This window comes from Octodon degus, unplaced genomic scaffold (genome assembly GCF_000260255.1).
Source record: "Octodon degus isolate 3935 unplaced genomic scaffold, OctDeg1.0 scaffold00036, whole genome shotgun sequence".
In the NCBI taxonomy this organism is placed as follows: domain Eukaryota; kingdom Metazoa; phylum Chordata; class Mammalia; order Rodentia; family Octodontidae; genus Octodon; species Octodon degus.
Window position 1 is genome coordinate 6,625,831 of NW_004524612.1, and position 17,472 is coordinate 6,643,302.

Consider the following 17,472-nt stretch of genomic DNA (forward strand, 5'->3'; position numbering starts at 1 on the left):
AAAAAAAAAAAAAAAAAAAAAAAGCAAGCAAGAAAGAAAAAGAAATGGGCTCAAGATTTGACCTAGGGCTGGGAAGATGACAGCTCAGTAGGCATAAGCACATGCCTGGCAAGCACAAGGTTCAGAGTTTCATCTCAGGTACAAAAAAAACAAAAATAAAACAGGCTTGACCTAACGCCCACCCTGCATGATGGAACAGAAAAATAGTAACATTTTGGGTTTAGCCTGGAACCTGAGACATAGCTTTGCCTTCTGTTCTGCATGTAGTACCTGAATAACCTCCGCCCAGTCTCCTGCCTCTTAATGCTCTGTCTCTTGACCTCTTGAATGATACTAACTCTCCCATTCCATGGGGTTGAGTATAGGAAAAGAAAATAGGGTTTTTTTTATTTATTTATTTTTATTTATTTTTTTATGAACAGCGCCCGCCATAGGCCTAAGGAGCTGCGACTGCCCTAACAGCAAGCACTTCTACCAGAGTGTGTGCAGGACTCTGAGGCTCAACCTCTCCTGCTTCCTGGCTCTGTCCCACTCCTACCCCAAGCTCTCTGAATCCAAGGCATACAGTGCATCTACGTGAATGGAGTTGGCATTTATAGAGGTCAGAGCAGGCTCTTGGGAGGACAATAGGTCCTTGAAACCCCAAGGTTAAATTTAGAGCAGAGGGGGGGCCACCAGGTGAGTGCAGGAGCCTTAAGTGGAAAAGAGAGGGAAGCAGCCCGGGGAACTCATCCAAAATGGCAGCTTGCAAGGAAGTAGCCGGCTGTGTGTTCTGGAACCTCTGTGCGGTGTTTAGAATGTTCTCCCTCATTAATCCTATTTAAAGCCTTGCTGCTGAGAGGGGAGGCGGGAGTCCTGTTTCAACTTGCAGCAATGAGGTTCCCTGCTGCCACCTCCCACCTCTGTGGCTCTGTGGCCTGCTGCAGGGCTGAGCTCAGGGCTGGGAGGAGCAGCGGCCTTGGGGCTCCTGGGACAGCTCGGAGGCTCTCCCTCCCCTTAGATCTGCATCTGACTGTCTAGATGGTGACAGCCTTGGTCTCTGCTGGAGGGGAAGCTGCTTGCCAAGAAGGCTGGAGGTGTGGGCTGGCAGGCTGGCTGCGCAGTAGTGAAGGGGTGTTGGAGAGAGGTGACTCTCCGTTGAAGGGCAGCAGCAGGGGTGGGGACAGAAAACAGGGACTGTCTCCTTCAAGAGTGTTTTCTGGGGAAGTCCTTCTTGCTCTTGGCACAAGGAGGTTTGTAGCTGATCTGTAAAGCTGAGACCAAATAGTCCTGGCTTCTGTCTTCGGACTTCTCTTGAAGAAGCCGGATCTGGAGTCTCCCTTGCCTGGGAAGGGAAACGTGTGCGACAACCTGTTATTAATAATGTAGGATTAGCCCTTGGCGGAAAAAGAATAATGGATAGTGTTGATCTCTGTGGTGTTATTTTTGGGAGACCAAAAGGGGACTCCTTTTTCTGAACATCTCCTTGTGATTGAGCCTTAATGCTCGCGAGATCCATCGGTGGAGAAGGCGCCACTGCCGAGTGTTGCCCACAGACCAGAATTCACAGGTAGCCCTAACACGAGCTGTAAGACTGTAGGTAAGTCATCCGGTAGCAGCTGACTTATGTACAAAAGAAAAGTAAGGCCCGCCCTCATGCTGTGTATCATTTCTCACTTCAAATCTAAATGAAGTGAACCTCCTTTAAGTCACCCCATACGTAAGGGGGAAACACCTCCTTTGTTCCGGGCATCTTTTCCTCCCTATAGCCCTTGTTCCCCAATATTCCTGTAAGCTTTAGGGCCAAATACTCTCCTTTCAACCACTGAGATAAGCCTGCTCTTGTTCTTCCTGCATGACCGAGGCCAGAGCCTCTCATAGCAAGGGTGGTCAGCTGTCGAGCGACCTCTATGCCGTGATCACGAAAGTACCTTGGGACAGAAGAACCAACTGTTGAGAAAGGTGGAATCTTTAGCAGCAGGTGTCAATATGCTAACAGGAAGCCACACTCCCTAAACTCAGGCCCGTCCTGGTCAGTAATGGCACTTCATTGTTTTGTATCTTAGTTTTTCCTCTCAATAAAATGAGGATAATAAAACAAACCTCTTGTCTCCATTTGGCTTGCAGAAGGGTAGCAAGAAACAATGAGCTGCTGCAAATATAAGGTCATTTAGATCCCTGGGGTTGTCAGGCTGTCCTTGATACACACCCATTTGGCGGCAGTCTTGTTATCTTGAAGCACAGCCAACTGTGCTGTGATTTGCATGAAACTTCCACAATGCCCAGCACCATTCTCATTGCTTAGAAAGCAGTAGAGCAGTTGGGGGAAATGTGCTATTTTAGGAATTGACATTGCCGAGAAAAAAAAAAAATCAATGTGCACATAAAGGAATAATTTAACAGGAAGTAGCTGTGGGGAGAGGGGAGCGATATTATACGCTAACATCTAGTCATGTGGAACTTGACATTTATGCAGCAAGTAAAATCACCATCACTGTAAAAATAAGTTAACAGCCCAATTATTACTAAGCAGGGACAGAGAGAGTGACTAGAGCTATCTGTAAGTCATCTCTGGAGATTTGAGGACAAACACTTCTTTTAGACCAACAGAATCTTGGCCTGTACATCAGGAGATGCGTCCTGTGTGTTTCTCTTCTCGAGAATAGAGACAATAATCTATAGAGTCCTTTATATTGGTCCAAAGACCATTCTTTCTTTTCTTTCTTTCTTTCTTTCTTTCTTTCTTTCTTTCTTTCTTTCTTTCTTTCTTTCTTTCTTTTTTTTTCAGAACCGGGGATTGGACTCAGGCCCTTCAGTTTGCCAGGGAAGCGCTTATTCCACTGAGCCATCTCCCTGTCCCCAAAAACCATTCTTTCATTTTATCTTTGGCAATATCAAAAAACTAGGAAGGGTCAGCAAGATAGCTCAGGAGATTAAGTGCCTGCTTTGGCAAGCACAGGGACCAGGGTTCATTCCCCAGTCCCCCATGCTGCACCGGCCCTTCCCCTGGGCATGCTAAACTGGAAAATGAGTCCCAGCATGGTGAGTACATACCTGTAATCTCAGCACCGGGGAGGTTGAAAACAGGAGGATCATTATGAGTCTGAGCTGTGTAGTGAGACCCTGTACCAAATACATAAAATGGAAAAGAAAAAATAGGAAGAGGAGGTGTCCTTAGCCTCACTTAGAAGCTGAGACAATTGAGGTTCTGTGAGATTAAACCACATTTTGAGGCCCAGAATGAGGCAGAGATAGCTTCTTTCTCTGGTTTATACTCTTGACACCTGGACCAAAACACACTGACTTCAAATTAGAATTTGATGGAGCTAAATGTCACCCTGACCAGCCTCTTACCCAATGTAAGAATCCTCAGCACAGGGCACATAGCAGGTGGTTATCCAACTGTGTTTGAAGAGTTACACACCAAGAACAACAAGAGCCCTGCTTTCTGAGACAAATCATTCTGTTTTTAACACCTGTAAATGCTGGGGCGTGTTGAGGAGGTCAAAATAAAAATCTCCCAGCAATGTCTGCCAAGAGGCCAACAGTTCTCATATGCTGAAGCTGGTGCAGACCTTGGAAAGAAAGCAGAGGTGGCCCGGGTTGAAGCGGGGTATCTACCTTGAGTGGGTGGGAGAGCTCAGGGCTCTGCCACCGGGCTGGTCATCCTACCTTTCCATGGTGTGGTTCTGCCCATGTGAGCAATCCTGACAAGCTTACTTTCTCTTCCACATCAAAGTCTTACAGATATTTGAAAACCACAACCCTGGGTGTTTGAGTTTCTTCCTTTGCAAGTGTAGTATTCCCACTTCACCTGACTTTGCCCAACACCATACTAGGTGCTAAGAAAGAGTAGTGAATGACACAGATTTGTCCACTTTCATGAAACCTCATGGGACAGTTTGGTAGGAAATGCAGCCATTGACAAAATAAGGTGTGTGAGGATTCTTGCATTGAATAGGAGGCTGGTCAGGTTGACATTTAGCTCCATCAAATCCTCACTGGAAGTCAGTGTGTTTTGGTCTGGATGTCAAGAATATAAACCAAAGAAAGAAGCAATCTCTGCTTCATTCTGGGCCTCAAAATGTGGTTTAATCTCAGAGAACTTTAATTGTCTCTGCTTCTAAGGGAGGCAAGGGACACCTGCACTTCCTATGTCTTTTAAGGATTTCTTTCTTTCTTTCTTTTTTGTTTTTTAGTGGAACTGGGGATTGAACTCAGGCCCTTGCGCTTGCCAGGGAAGCGCTTATTCCACTGAGCCATCTCCCTGGCCTCCTATGTCTTTTAATACTGCAATTCTTAATGCTTTTAGTACTGCAGGAAATAAAGCGAGTGAAGGGTTATGCAGGAGCATGTGTGTGGCCACCTAGGGGTCCTGTGAGGGAAGGCACTTGGCCTGTGCCACCAGCAACCACCCTTGGTGCTTGGGTGCCTGCACATTGACTTGCTAAGGTCTCCCTAAGGGCTGGGCCTCTGAAGGCATCATGTGAATCTAATTATTTGTTCAAGGCACACAGAAACCATTTCCTTTTTCCTTCTTTTCCACACTCAGTTATTGTAGATGCAAGTGTAGGCCAAGTCTGCTTTTTCACCACATGCACTGTATTGCTGGCTTCTGAGGGCCTGTAGATGGTGACAATCCAAATGCCCTATTGTCCAGTCAGACCTGGTCGTGGTTTGGGGTTTTGAAAGGGAAACAATACAATACAGGACATGTTTTATCATAATATTTTATAAGGAATCACTCAAAGCATCAGATACAAAAAGTACAGGAAATCTGTCCCCACACTAAAGACCAAAGAATCCAGGTGAGGGCCTGGATCCTAATGTCCTCCACGAGTCCAGATCAAAAATTAAAGGTCCTAACAATGCCTCTCAGAAGTCCAACTGGAAAAAAAAAAAAAAAAAAAAAAAAAGGAGAAGTCCAATTGGAGGTCTAGAGCCCATAGCAATGCCTCCTACAGTCCCACTTCATGGATCTGTGCTGGAAAGGCCCAAAGGTCAGTGGTGGAACCTAGGAAGTCTATGCCAGCAATGAAGGACGTGTGCTAGCAGGCTGAGGGATCTGAACTGGAGCCAGGAAGCGATGCCCAAGGGAAGCATCAGAGCTCCCTGAAAAGTACCACAGCCATCTTCAGCAGCAGTGAGGTCTTGAGCTCCTCCAGTGATGAAGAAAGCTGAGTTCCCACCAGGAAAGCCAACATGACAAGCTTCTCCACAATGTGGAGCACTGCACCATTGTCCCCTCCAGAGCCAGAAAGCAATGCTCAAGATCAGGGCCAGAACTCCTCTAAGATGAACCATAGCAATTCTCAGTGACAACGAAAGTCCCAAACTCCTCCTCCAAGAAGAATATCCAAATTCATCAGGAAAGACTGCGTGCTAAGGTCGCCCAGCAGAACAGCCCAAGAGAACTCGCAGCTTCCAATAGCTCCAACAGCTTCTCCAAACAGCTTCCCTGACAGCCTCTTGAGAGCTTCTCCAGTTCTGTCTCTTATGCTGCTGGCAACAATCCTCAGGTGGGCCTCCCGCACCCAGCACCATGCTGGTTCCATTCAGCTGGGTGTAACAAGTTGACCACCAGTTAGAAATCCACTACAGGCCCGTGTAAGTGTTTTTAATGGAAATGAAACAATTCACAATTTACTCCTCTTATAGTTCATCTTCTCACTTGAGTGCAAGATTCTTGTCTTTAACAATCACTTCTTGTGTCCTTTTCTGCTAATGAAGTTATGTTTGCAAGAGCTGGAAACATGCTCAGTTTATCTCAGTTCATGGGAGTTTATTGTTAAGGACAAAGTGAGCCTCTATGGAGCCAGGGAGGGATCCTAGAGAAAGGACGATTGTTCGTACCCTAGAAGGTGACCATAGCAGCTGGAAAGAGAATGACACTGGGGACCATCCTCCACTGAGCTGTTTTCTGCCTACTACCTCTTCTCTCCTTTCTACTCTTCCTTTTACTTGTGCCTATGGTTTCTTTCTACTTGTGGTTTCTCCCTGTTGTCTTTTCTCAATGCATTTTATTTTTTCATTGTTTTTTCAGCTGCATTTTCCACTTCTGAGCACCCAGAAGATCTGATTAAGCCAGCCATCCTTATCAAGAATCTTGGGCATAGCCCCGAGTATGTGTATCAGATTCTAACCTGCTGTGGTCAGGACAGTAGCTTCCAGTCAGTACACATCTGCTTAGTGAAGCACAAAGAGGCTCACAAAAGGGATGTGGAGCACAGACTCAGAGCACAGACTCTTCAACTCATCAAAAGTGTTGGAGAGTTTGATGACTAGCTCTTTATATCAGGATTTCATTCCCTCTGGTACGTGTTTTATGTTTTTTGGATTTTGTCCCCTTATATCTTAGTTTCAAAACCAGTATTTCCCTTGCAAAATAAGCAGCTTCACTTTTCCTCTTCATATGTGTACTGGAAGCAAGAATCATGACCCCAACAACTTGTCACTTGACCCAGAGATTTATTGCTTTTAATCGTATTGATATAATGCCTGTTATAGCAGGAATGTGTTATGCATCAACAAAGGCGCTGCCCAAACTTGTGGTGGAATTGGCAGTCTTGCCACGTACGCTCTCTTCCTGTCTCTATATCTAGCTTTTGATGAGCAACCAGGAAGGGAGACTCAGAAGCTGGTCTCTGAAAGGGTGGAGATGCGTACATCTGAGGTTCTTGTGGTCAGACACTCTGGGATCGTTTTATTGCTTGGCAAAGCCTTATGGAAACTATGGAACCAGAAGACTGCAGCTCAACATGAAAACCAAGTGAGTGTCCATTGGCTATTCCCAAATGCAGGCCTGGGCTCCAAATACTCTCCTAGTTGCTTACAAGAGAAGTTATCCAGGGCTGGCCCCCGTGAGCTTGGCTGTTGTCATTACAACACGAATTGAGATCAGTACAGAGGATCACTAAGGGGCTGGCGAGATGGCTCAGTAGAATAAGTGCTTCCCTGGCAAGCACAAGGGCCTGAGTTCAATCCCTGGTTCTGCAAAAAAAAAAAAAAAAAAAAAAAAAAAAAAAAAAAAGCAGAGGACCTCTAGGAATGAAATAAAATCTTAGTAGTCCCCCTTATCTGCTGGATATGTTCCCCATTGCATGCCTGAAGTAGTGTATACTGTACATAGAAAATGTTTTTTTATCCATACATAGATATGATAAAGCTTTATGTATAAATTAGGCATGTTAGAGATTAACGATAGCTAGTCATCAAAAGAGCACCATGCCATTCTTTTTACTGTGTACTCAGATCTAATTAATAGAAGGGCAAAGAAACAGTGGAAGTACACATATTGCTCACAAAGACATAGGTGGAGGATGTGATAGCTATCCCAAAAAACCCACCTCTGAGGAGATGGGGAATGAAGGATGCCACAGGTCACAGGAAAGGAAACATCAAGGCAAGAGAGAAGCATTTCTCCATACCTGGACGCTTATCCACCATGGTCCAGCCATCAAGCCAAAAGCCACCTAAGAATGTGGCTTTTCCCCCAAGGCTGGAGAGTCACACTTAGTCCCCACATCCTAAGGTGCTGTCCGAATCGCTTGGTAACTTCCTGGGGCCTCTTTGGGACAATGTACCCCAGATGTTCTGAAATGGGTCCTAATAGTCCACTAGTTAAATGATCTCCATGCCACTCTATAGCCATGATTAAAAGCTAACTCCCTTCCCCATCTCCAAATTATATCTAATCACATTTTCTGACTTAGCCCATCAAAAGCTCTTTGATGAAATTAAATGACCTACTAAGAGAGTTCAATTATAAACCACATAAAGACAAATCAATAATTAATGCGTACAATTCAGGAATATCTCAGATTTGAAAATAGATTCCTCCTCACTGTTAGATTCCCAGGGAGAACTGAAGGCTCAGAGACTTGAATTCCTTCACCAAGTCAAAGTGCAAAGGAGCTAATCTGCATAATCAAATTTGCTTACTTTTGTGAGTTCAAGGAAATTGAAATCCGAATCTAGCCTCTTCAATTCCTTTTTTTTGTTTGTTTGTTTCTTTTTTTGCAGAACTGGGGGTTGAACGCAGGCCCTTGTGCTTGCCAGGCAAGCACTTATTCTGCTGAACTATCTCCCCAGCCCCTTCCTCTGCAATTTCTTATCCAGCTCACACTCAGCCAGCAGAGATCCCGAAGGTCAGGTTGAGCAGGTATTCCTTCATCTGCTGCGACCTGGGCTCCTGCTGGATGGTTTAATTCCTTCAGGGCCTTGGAAGTGTTATTGATCTGATGCCAAATCTAAGGCATCTCATTTTGTTTCTTTGTTTTTTTTTTTTTTTTTTTTTTTTTTTGGCGGAACCAGGGATTGAACTCAGGCCCTTGCGCTTGCCAGGGAAGCGCTTATTCCACTGAGCCATCTCCCTGGCCCCTAGGCATCTCATTTTCAAAGGGCTTGATCAGTTAACAGGACACACAAGACAATCACAGTATAGCTTCACGTAATCCCATGCTGCCAACTGAGAATATCAGTGAACTTTCCCCACACTTAGCCCAGTCAGAATGATCTTCTCAGGCTCCAATATTTAGGGCCACCTCATGATCATTCTATCAAAGGGCATCTTGGCCTCCACTTCACCGCCATGCCCTTCAGCTGATTTTGAGTTATCTGGAATGCACAGCTGATGAGCTTAATCCCAATTGGAAGAAATCTGCTAGTGATAGGTTATTTTTGGATGCTATCGTGTATAAGGTCTGTGCTCTATGAGAAGGACATAGAGATGCCACTCCCTTCCTCCAGCCCTGGAAAATGTGTGTTAGTGTCATCTGTCCCTCCTGCCCTGAGTTCCTGGAATATCGGTGCTTTACTGAGAGTGAGCCACACTTGGCAACTCCAGCCTCAGCCCTATCAAGTGAGAGGGGTTTCTTTTTTCAGTTCCGGATGACAGAGAAAACAGCTATGCAAGAATCTTAGAGAGATTTATTTATATTTTTTGTTTGTTTTTATGCAGGATTGTGCTATGTAGTTCAGGTTGGTCTTGAACTTGTGGCGTTCCTCCTGTGTCAGCCTTCCAAGTGCTGGGATTACAGGCATGTGCCATCACCGTGGCTTAGAGAAAGTTTTAAGTTTAATTTAAAAAATGGGCAATGGCTGGGGAGATAGCTCAGCAACATAAGTGCCTGCCTGGCAAGTGCAAGCTCCTGAGTTCAATCTCGGGTACTGGAAAAAAATTAATAAATGAAATAACAAATAAATAAAAATGGATAAAACACCTAAATGCTTATTTGTCCAAAAAGAACATAGAAATGCCCAAAAACACATGGGATGATGCCCCACATTTCTATTAATTATGAAACATAAATTATAATACAACTATATGCCACATCCAATAGGACAATGAGATGATGATAATAATAATAATAATACATTGTTGATAATAAAATGGAGAAGGTTACATTGGTAATGGCAATTAAAACGGAAAACCTAGAAATTCCTCAAGAACCTGTATATAAAGTCACCATGTAACCCTGAAATTTCACTTCTGATTGTATACCCAAGGGAAAACAAAGTCACATCCACCCACAGAGTTGTCCATGAGTGTTCACAGGTGCACTTTGTGTAGGGATCAAAAGGCAGGCACAGCCCACACCTGTGGGTCGGTGACAGATAAACGGGCACATCGGCAGCATGGAGTGCAAAACTCAGTATAAGAGGAATGAGGCACCCATACGTGCCACGGCGTGGTCAGGCCTTCGAAGCACATGCTCAGGGAGAGAAGCCGGTCACAAAAGACCACATACTTTGCCAAGTTTAGATCCACAAAGCCAGGCGTGATGGCGCACTCCTGTAATTCCCAGCACTCAGGAGGCTGAGGCAGGAGTATCTTTATGAGTTCAAGACCATCCTAGGCTGCAAAGTGAGCTCAAAGCCAGCCTGAACTGTATGAGACCCTGTCTCAAACACACACACACACACACACACACACACACACACACACACACTCAACAGAGTCCTCCAGAGGGCTTCTGTGTTTGGAAGCAAGGCTTTTGGAACCTGAGTGGACCACAAGCATGCAATAATTCACCAATGAAGAGTTCAGGGTGGTGGAAGTGGGTGCTGGGAGCGCTGTGTTTCTCTTCTGGGTTCCTCCTCCTCCTCTCTCTGCTTCCTCGCTGCCATGACCTGCTCATCTCCGTTTGGCCAGGCCCTTCTGCCTAGGAGTCAGCTGAATGCCCTGAAACCTTTGCTAACTGTGAACCAAATACATCTCTTGTCCTTTAAATTGTCCAGCAACAAGAAAGCGATGAAGACATATTGCAGGGGTCTATTTACGTGAACTGCCCGGAGTAGGTAAGTCCAGAGACAGAAATAGGTTGGAGCCTGCCTCCGACTGGGGGCGGGGAGTGGCTGGAAGCAAGCCGGGAGTGCCTATTTCCTGGTCGGAGCATTTCTTCCTGGGATGGTGGAATGTTCTAAACCTGAGTGTGGTGATGTGTTCACAATTTTGTAACTATGCTAAAAAAACAAAAAAACACTGAAAGGCATACTTGGAGAATTATGTGGTATGCGAATTACATCTCCATATAGCACCTAAAACACAAGACAAACAACACAAATTGCATGCTTCTTCTTTTTTTTTAATTTGTATATTTGGCACAGGGTCTCACTATGCAGCCCAGACTTGTAGTGATTCTCCTGTTTTCGGCTTCCCCTGCACTGGGGTTATAGGCATGTGCCTCCTCTCCATGCCCAGACTTGGTCACCAGCTCAGTGCACCCTGGGATTGAACCCTGGTCCCTGTGCTTGCCAAAACAGGCACTAAGGCCACTGAGCTAACTCACCAGCTCTAAAAATTGCATGCTTCTTGAAGGCAGGGATCATGTTTTTTACTTCTAAGGTATAGAGCTTGCTTATTTCCCTTTTGGTTAAGTTTCTATCAAGCAAGTCTTGATAACATTGAAAACAATAAAAATCCCATCTCTCTCTTTGCTTCCCTTCCATTTTTTCTCTTCCTCTTTATTTCTCCTCTGCTCCCCTTCCTTCCTACCTTCCTTCCTTTCTTTCCCCGTTCCTTTTTGACATAGTGGATCTTGAACTCAGGGCCTTCGCACTAACCTACATCCAGCCCTTTTTAAATTCTGAGACAGGTTCTGGCAATGTTGCTAAGTTCCAGTCCTCCAGCCTCAGCCTTCCAGAGTTCTGGGATGGCAGGCATGTGCCATCCTCCACCAGCTGAAGGTTCCATCTCCTAATGATAATTCTGAAGATTGCACCAGGTAGAGATAGAGTTCATCTCTCTGGGCTCATCCTTTTCCTTTGCAATTTACTGAGTTGTTTGGAGAAGGCTGGGTCTGGAAATATCAAGAAAAACAGGCACTGGCAAGCCAGACTCTTTGAGTTTGTGCTTGTGGCTGCTGTACAATCCGTCGCAGCTGAATTGCCCTGCCCCATCTGCCACTGTTGGTTCCCCGTGGCTCACCATGGCGGAGGGCTCTGTGCAAGTCTTCAGTCTGCTCTGCTCAGTTGGCAAGTTAGAGAATGTTCACAGCTCTGCAGTGGGAAAGGGCTCTCTAGGGTCCTCCGTCTGTCCTCTGGTCCTAGAGAGTGTTTGTCATGCCTCTCTCCATCCTCCTGAAGATGCACAGGAGTGGCCCCACACCCGTGTGCCGACTCGCAGCCCAAATGCCAACTCTGGGAAGTGCATTTGATCCTGTTCTACAGCCGAGGCTCTTGCCGTGTGGGACCCAGATCCCCAGCCCCCTCCCTCTACTTCTGTTGTAACTCTCCTTCTCCTTTTTTCTATGGTTTCCAGCTTCTGTTTGGCAGAGGGCAACAGCGTTTGCAGTGAGACAAACCAAATCAGTTTCTCCCTGCTCCTCTTCCCATCTGTGCGAACCTGACCCAGTCACTTAACCTTTGTGAACCTTTACTTTCTTCATTAGTAAATGGAGATAATTTCAGCTCCCTAGGGAGTGGGGATGGTGGTGCAAAGACAGAGATAGAGCTAGTGTCGCACCTGGCGCAGTGCCTGGCCCTGGTAAGTGCTCCACGATTGGGAGCCACTGTTCTCATTTCCTGCTTGCACTGGGCAGAAAACTCCCCCTGGACAGTGGGGTGTAGAGGTGCCCTAGCATGCTGAGTCCCTGGCCTCTTGTCTGCTGACAGGCATGGTCCCATTTGTCTGGACTTGCAGTCTCTTCCTTCTCACCTTCTATGAGTCTACTCTGCTGAGGACTGTGATGGAGGAGAGGCAGCGTCCACCACTGCACACACCATCCTGGCCCCTTGGGCTGCTAGGTTTATTCCTGGTGGATGCTGAAGGAGAGGGGAAGGGGCTCTGCAATTGTGGCTTGTGCATGCCTCAGGCCTTGCTTTTTCTGAGAACACATTTGGTCCAAGATGCTCATGTGCACCCTCCAAATCATTCAAACTTGTAGTAGATTTATACCTGGTGATCAGCTTGTTACACCCAGCTGAATTGAACTAGTGTGGTGCTGGGCATGGAAGACCCACGTGAGGATTGTTGCCAGCAACATAAGAGGCAGAACTGGAGAAGCTGTGAGAATGTTGTTAGGGATGGTGTTTGGAGAGCTGTTGGAGCTGCTGGAAGACATTGGTGCTCCTGGGCTATTCTGCTGTGTGACCTTTTCATGCTGGCTTTCCTGATGAACTTGGCTGTTCTTATCAGAAGAGGAGCTCGGAACCTTGTCACTGAGAATGGCTATGGTTCATTTTGGAGGAACTGTGGTCCTCATCTTGAGCATTGCTTCCTGGCTTTGGAGGGGAAGATGGTGCACTGCTCTGCCTTCTGGAGAAGCTTGTCACATTGGCTTTCCTGATGGGAACTCAGCTTTCCTCATCGCTGGAGGAGCCTGGGACCTCACTATTGCTGAGGACGGCTGCGGTACTTTTGTGGGGAGCTCTGGTTCTTACCTTGTAGCATTGTTTCCTGGCTCCAGTTTAGATCCCTCAGCGTGCTAGCACAGATCCTTCATCCCACTGGCACAGACTTTCTAGCTTGCACCATTGACATTTGGGCCTTTCCAGCGCAAACCCACGAAGCAGGGATGCATGCGACACCGTCACGGGCTCTAGGCCTCCGAATGGACTTGTGAGAGGCGTTGTTGCGGGCTCTAGGTTTTCATCTAGGTTCATGCAGGCTGTTAGGATCCAGGCCTTCAGCTGGTTCTTTGGTCTCTAGTGTGGGAGGATTCCCTGCACTTCTTGTATATGATTCTTTGGGTGACTTGTTATAAACTAATATTATAAAATGTGTCCTGTATTATATGTGTTCCCCTTGCAAAAACTCCAAACCATGACACTTGGAGAAGATCAGTCCACTTTGGTGACCTGTTTAACTGTATTAATGTACTGAGGCCCCTTGGTCCCAAGTATTTTCCTCTCTCCAGGGCCTCTCCCCACCCCCGCATCCTTCAACACAGCTGGACTGATCTTTCTCAGGGCCGCTGGCCTTATTGAAGGAAGTCAGGGCCTGAGGTCCTCACCAAGTCCCCAGGCAGTTCTCAAGCTCTGCGCTCTGGAGCGTCTTCCCGCTTGCCCACTGCTTGGAAAGTGCTCAGTCAGTCTTTCTTGACTGGCTACTTGGCGTGGGCTGCTTTCCTTCCCCAGAGCCCAGCTGAGTACGAAGGAAAGGGAAATGAAATAAACATCGCAGGCCCCACAGCCCACCAGGGTCACAGTATTCACAGCGCTGTTGTGAGTCAGAGCTAGCCCTTTGTCACTGACTAAGTCTCCGGAACTAAGAGCATAAACAGAGGCAGAAGAGGAGGAGGGTTCGGACCAGAGGAATTTGTCCCTTGGTAACACCATCAAAACCCACAGCTTTCAGCAGTCCACCCACAGTGGGAACACTTCCGAGCCAGAGTCTGGATTGTGAGTTCTCCTGCACAGAATCACACTGGACCTCCTAAACCAGGCAGGGTGCTTGACAAGTTAAAATTGAGTCCTGAGCAAGTCCCCGGAATGATCTCTTTCAGCTTATTTTTGGACAGATTCTCTTGCATCAACGAGGAGGCGTCAGTTTGTCTTTTGAGATGTGCAAGCGGGGATTAGGAGAAGGGAGCAGATGTTACCCCGGTTCATTGTCTGATATAGCCTAGAGTCTGCTGTTCCAAGTTAGGGCTCCAATTTTGCTCACTAGCGTTAAATGGAGCAGGGCATTTCCTTGGGGACGCACAGAAAAAAATATCGAAGTTTAACGTTTCTTGCTGTGGGGGTGAGGGTGGAACGCTAACTTGATTGGTGGGGGAAGGGCAGTGAGAGAACCTAGACCTGTGTGGTCTGGGTGGTTGGTGGAGGTGTTGCATTGGGATCTGTGTCTGATTCCTCCTCCCCTCTGGTACTGCTCCCCTTGTCTGCCTTCTGACCTCCATGAATGAAGCAGTGTTGCTCCGCCACTCCTCTTTCACCATGATGCTTCTTCTTGGAGCCTGATGACCAGGAACTGAATGCACAGAAACAGTGAGATCGATTAAATCTCTCCCCCTTGAGTTGTGGGCCACAGGTGTTATGCTCAGCAATGGGAAAGGTGACTGTCTATCTACTCAGCTTGTCTTGCCGAGGATGACAATGAAACATAGGACAACTCGCCCAGTACCATGTAGTGAGAGGAAGCCAGTGTGAAGACTCGACTTAGGGTCTTCTGGCTCCCAGCACATTCACTTTTGGATTTCTTGAGCTGCTTCCTCCTCTGGTCTCAGTTCCCTTCCAAGTCCTATGTGTTGCTGGTCTCTGCTCAGGACAATGAGGTGGCTCAAATGTTAAACCCAACTCTTTCTTGTTTGGACAATCACAAAGAAGTGCACACTGCATCATTTTTTTTTACAGTGAACTCTGAGGAGCTCCATTTCTGTGTCTCCATTTCCCTGCAGAAATGCAGGGTTCTGTTGATCTGGTTGCTGCCAGTTTTCTATAACAAAAAATTCCATGCAGTGAATGATTCTTTGGACCATATCTATGTAATACTTTGTCATGAATATTTGAGCTTGCACCTAAAGAGATACACTTGCAGCCTTGGTCACCATTATGGTTGGTGTCTAGTTGTCTCCCCAAAAAGCCTCATGCAGTCATCGGGCAGACTTCCAGAGTTTGTGATCAACTCATGATCCACTGGGATTATGGGTGTGAATGCTGCTGGGATTATGGGTGTATGTGCTACCCCCAGCCTGGGGCAGACAGCCTGAAGGCAATTTAAGGGAGACCGACTTCCTTTCTGTTGCCATTGTTGCTGCTAATCCTCCCTTGGCTCCTCTTGCTCTTTGCTGCTACCATGAAAGGTTTTTCTCTGCCATGTTCCACTCTGTCTTGGAGCCAGCTGAGTATGGTCTGAAATCTCCAGTAACTGCGAGCTAAATAAGCCTTTCCTTCCTTCATTTTGGGAGCTGGGTATTTGTCCCAGCAATGGGAAGAGTAACTGAGACAGTCACTAAGCTGATGCTGGTATTGGTGCTTCTGGTGTGTTCATCTTTGTGTGCTAAACAAGTCATCACTTCTTCATAATAAGGAGCATTCTTTAAACTTCTTTGTATTTCTCACAGTAACCAGTAACACTTGACATTGTGACTTTTGTCTGTATCGCACAGAGCTCTCTTTTGTTTGGGAGTAAATGCTAAGCAAAAAAGAAATGAATGGATTAAAAGGAGAGCTATGACTTACTCTCTTGTGTCCAACTATCAGTTTGTGTCAGTAATGCGATTTCCCTTATTTTTCGGTACCTCATCCACCCCAAAGGCAGACCCGCCGCCTATGGGTCAACACTGAACACCCTGAGCTGGGTTAGAAGAGAAAAAAAATAAGCTAAGGGCAATCTGTGGAGATACATAGACCTAGAAAATGTTAGAGTTTGAAGACACCATAGAGAGCCTCATGCTTCTCAGACATTTCTCTTGAAGACAGATGTCCTCAGAGGAGTACCATAGGTGGATTTCTTTGGGTCCATGTGCTTCTTACTTTACAACTCCTTGGATGCATACCACTGTCCCATTTCAACTGTTGGATCATGGGACTGGTGTCTTAGTTTTGTGTTGCTATCAGAGAATACCCGAAACTTGATGATTTCTAAGGAAAAGAGATTTATTACCTCACCATTCTGGAGGTCCAGGAGTGTGGCGCTGCCCTCTTTTGGCCTCTCATGAGAACCTCCTGGCAGATGATGTCACTTGAGTGTGAAACAATAGCAAGAATGCATGTAGAAGACAGCCAAAAGCCAAGGACAGACTTGCATCACAACAGTCTGCTCTCATGATAACTAACCCAGCCCCAGGAGATTCAGCTTACTTCTGAGAGGCCTAACTCAGTCTCTAAAGAAAGACATTCATCCATTTAGAAGGGCAAAACACAAAAGAAATAAATGGATTGCATCTAAGAGATACATTTGCAGCCTTGCTCACTGTCATGGTTGGTGTCTAGTGGGGCCCCCAAAGCCTCATGCAGTCATGGGGCAGACTTCTGTGATTCACTACACTTAATTATCTCTTAAAGGTCCAACAACCTATCTACAGTGTTACACTGGGAATCAAATTTTAATAGGAAGTTTGGTGGGGAAAAACCTTATCCAAGCCAAAGCATCCAGGATCTAAGATGCTTCCTTTCCTCAACTAAAGCACTGCCAGACCCTCTGCCCAGAAAGCGCCAAGCACATGCCCTCCATTGGGAGTTTGGGATTTGATTGGAAGCAGACAGGGAGTTAGAAGGAGAAGCCGAGGGGCCGGGGAGATAGCTCAGTGGAAAAAGCGCTTCCCTGACAAGTGCAATGGCCTGAGTTCAATCCCCGGTTCTGCCAAGAAAAAAAAAAGAAAAGAAAGAAAAAAGAAAAAGAAAAAAGAGAAGCTGAGGTGCTTAGCTTACCTGTCTCTTCCTCCTCTGAGCAGTTCCACCTTCTTCAGACAATGAGGGATCCCAACATCCCACCGACACACTTCCCTTTTTCATTTTTTCTTTTTGATTAACTTGTAATGATTGTACATCTAAGTGGAATAAAGTATGATTTTTTTCTTTTTCCTTTTTTTTTTTTTGTGGAGTTGGGGATTGAACTCAGGCCCTTGTGCTTGCCAGGCAAGTGCTTATTCAACTGAGCCATCTCCCCGGCCCCTACATGTAATATTTCAACACATGCAGATAGCGTGTGCTCATCACATTAGGGTAATTAGCCTTTCCTTCTCTTTACCATTTAAAAAACTGTTCAGAGGCTTCCAGTGCCTCTCTTCTGGATACGTAAAATCAAAGCTAGCTTGGGGGGAGTGGATGCACATTTGTGTGCATGTACGGGCTCTCTAACAGATATACTCCTGTTTTATTCTCAGTTTTCCCACATGTAGTTATCTCTGACAACATTTTTATTTAGTTAATGAGAATTCTTTGTTCCAGATTAATGTGGATATATTCTATGAACCGAATAATGTATTTCCTAGAGGGCAGTTTGGATTAATATGGTATATAAAATGTATAAGTTGAGCCATTTGAAATTTCTAATAGCTGTTCTTGACCTACAGCTATTTCATGTGGTTTAGATGAATGCATTTCAAT

General features: G+C 45.9%; 1 protein-coding gene across 1 annotated transcript in view; it reads right to left on the bottom strand.

The window, feature by feature from the left end:
• Positions 1-10,051, bottom strand: part of Lzts1 (leucine zipper tumor suppressor 1) — a 68,711-nt gene extending 58,660 nt beyond the window's left edge. Inside the window, exon 1 of the mRNA XM_023714716.1 lies at positions 10,013-10,051. The gene's annotated coding sequence lies outside the window, so the exon portion shown is untranslated. The remainder of the gene's footprint in view (positions 1-10,012) is intronic.
• Positions 10,052-17,472: the final 7,421 nt, after the last annotated feature.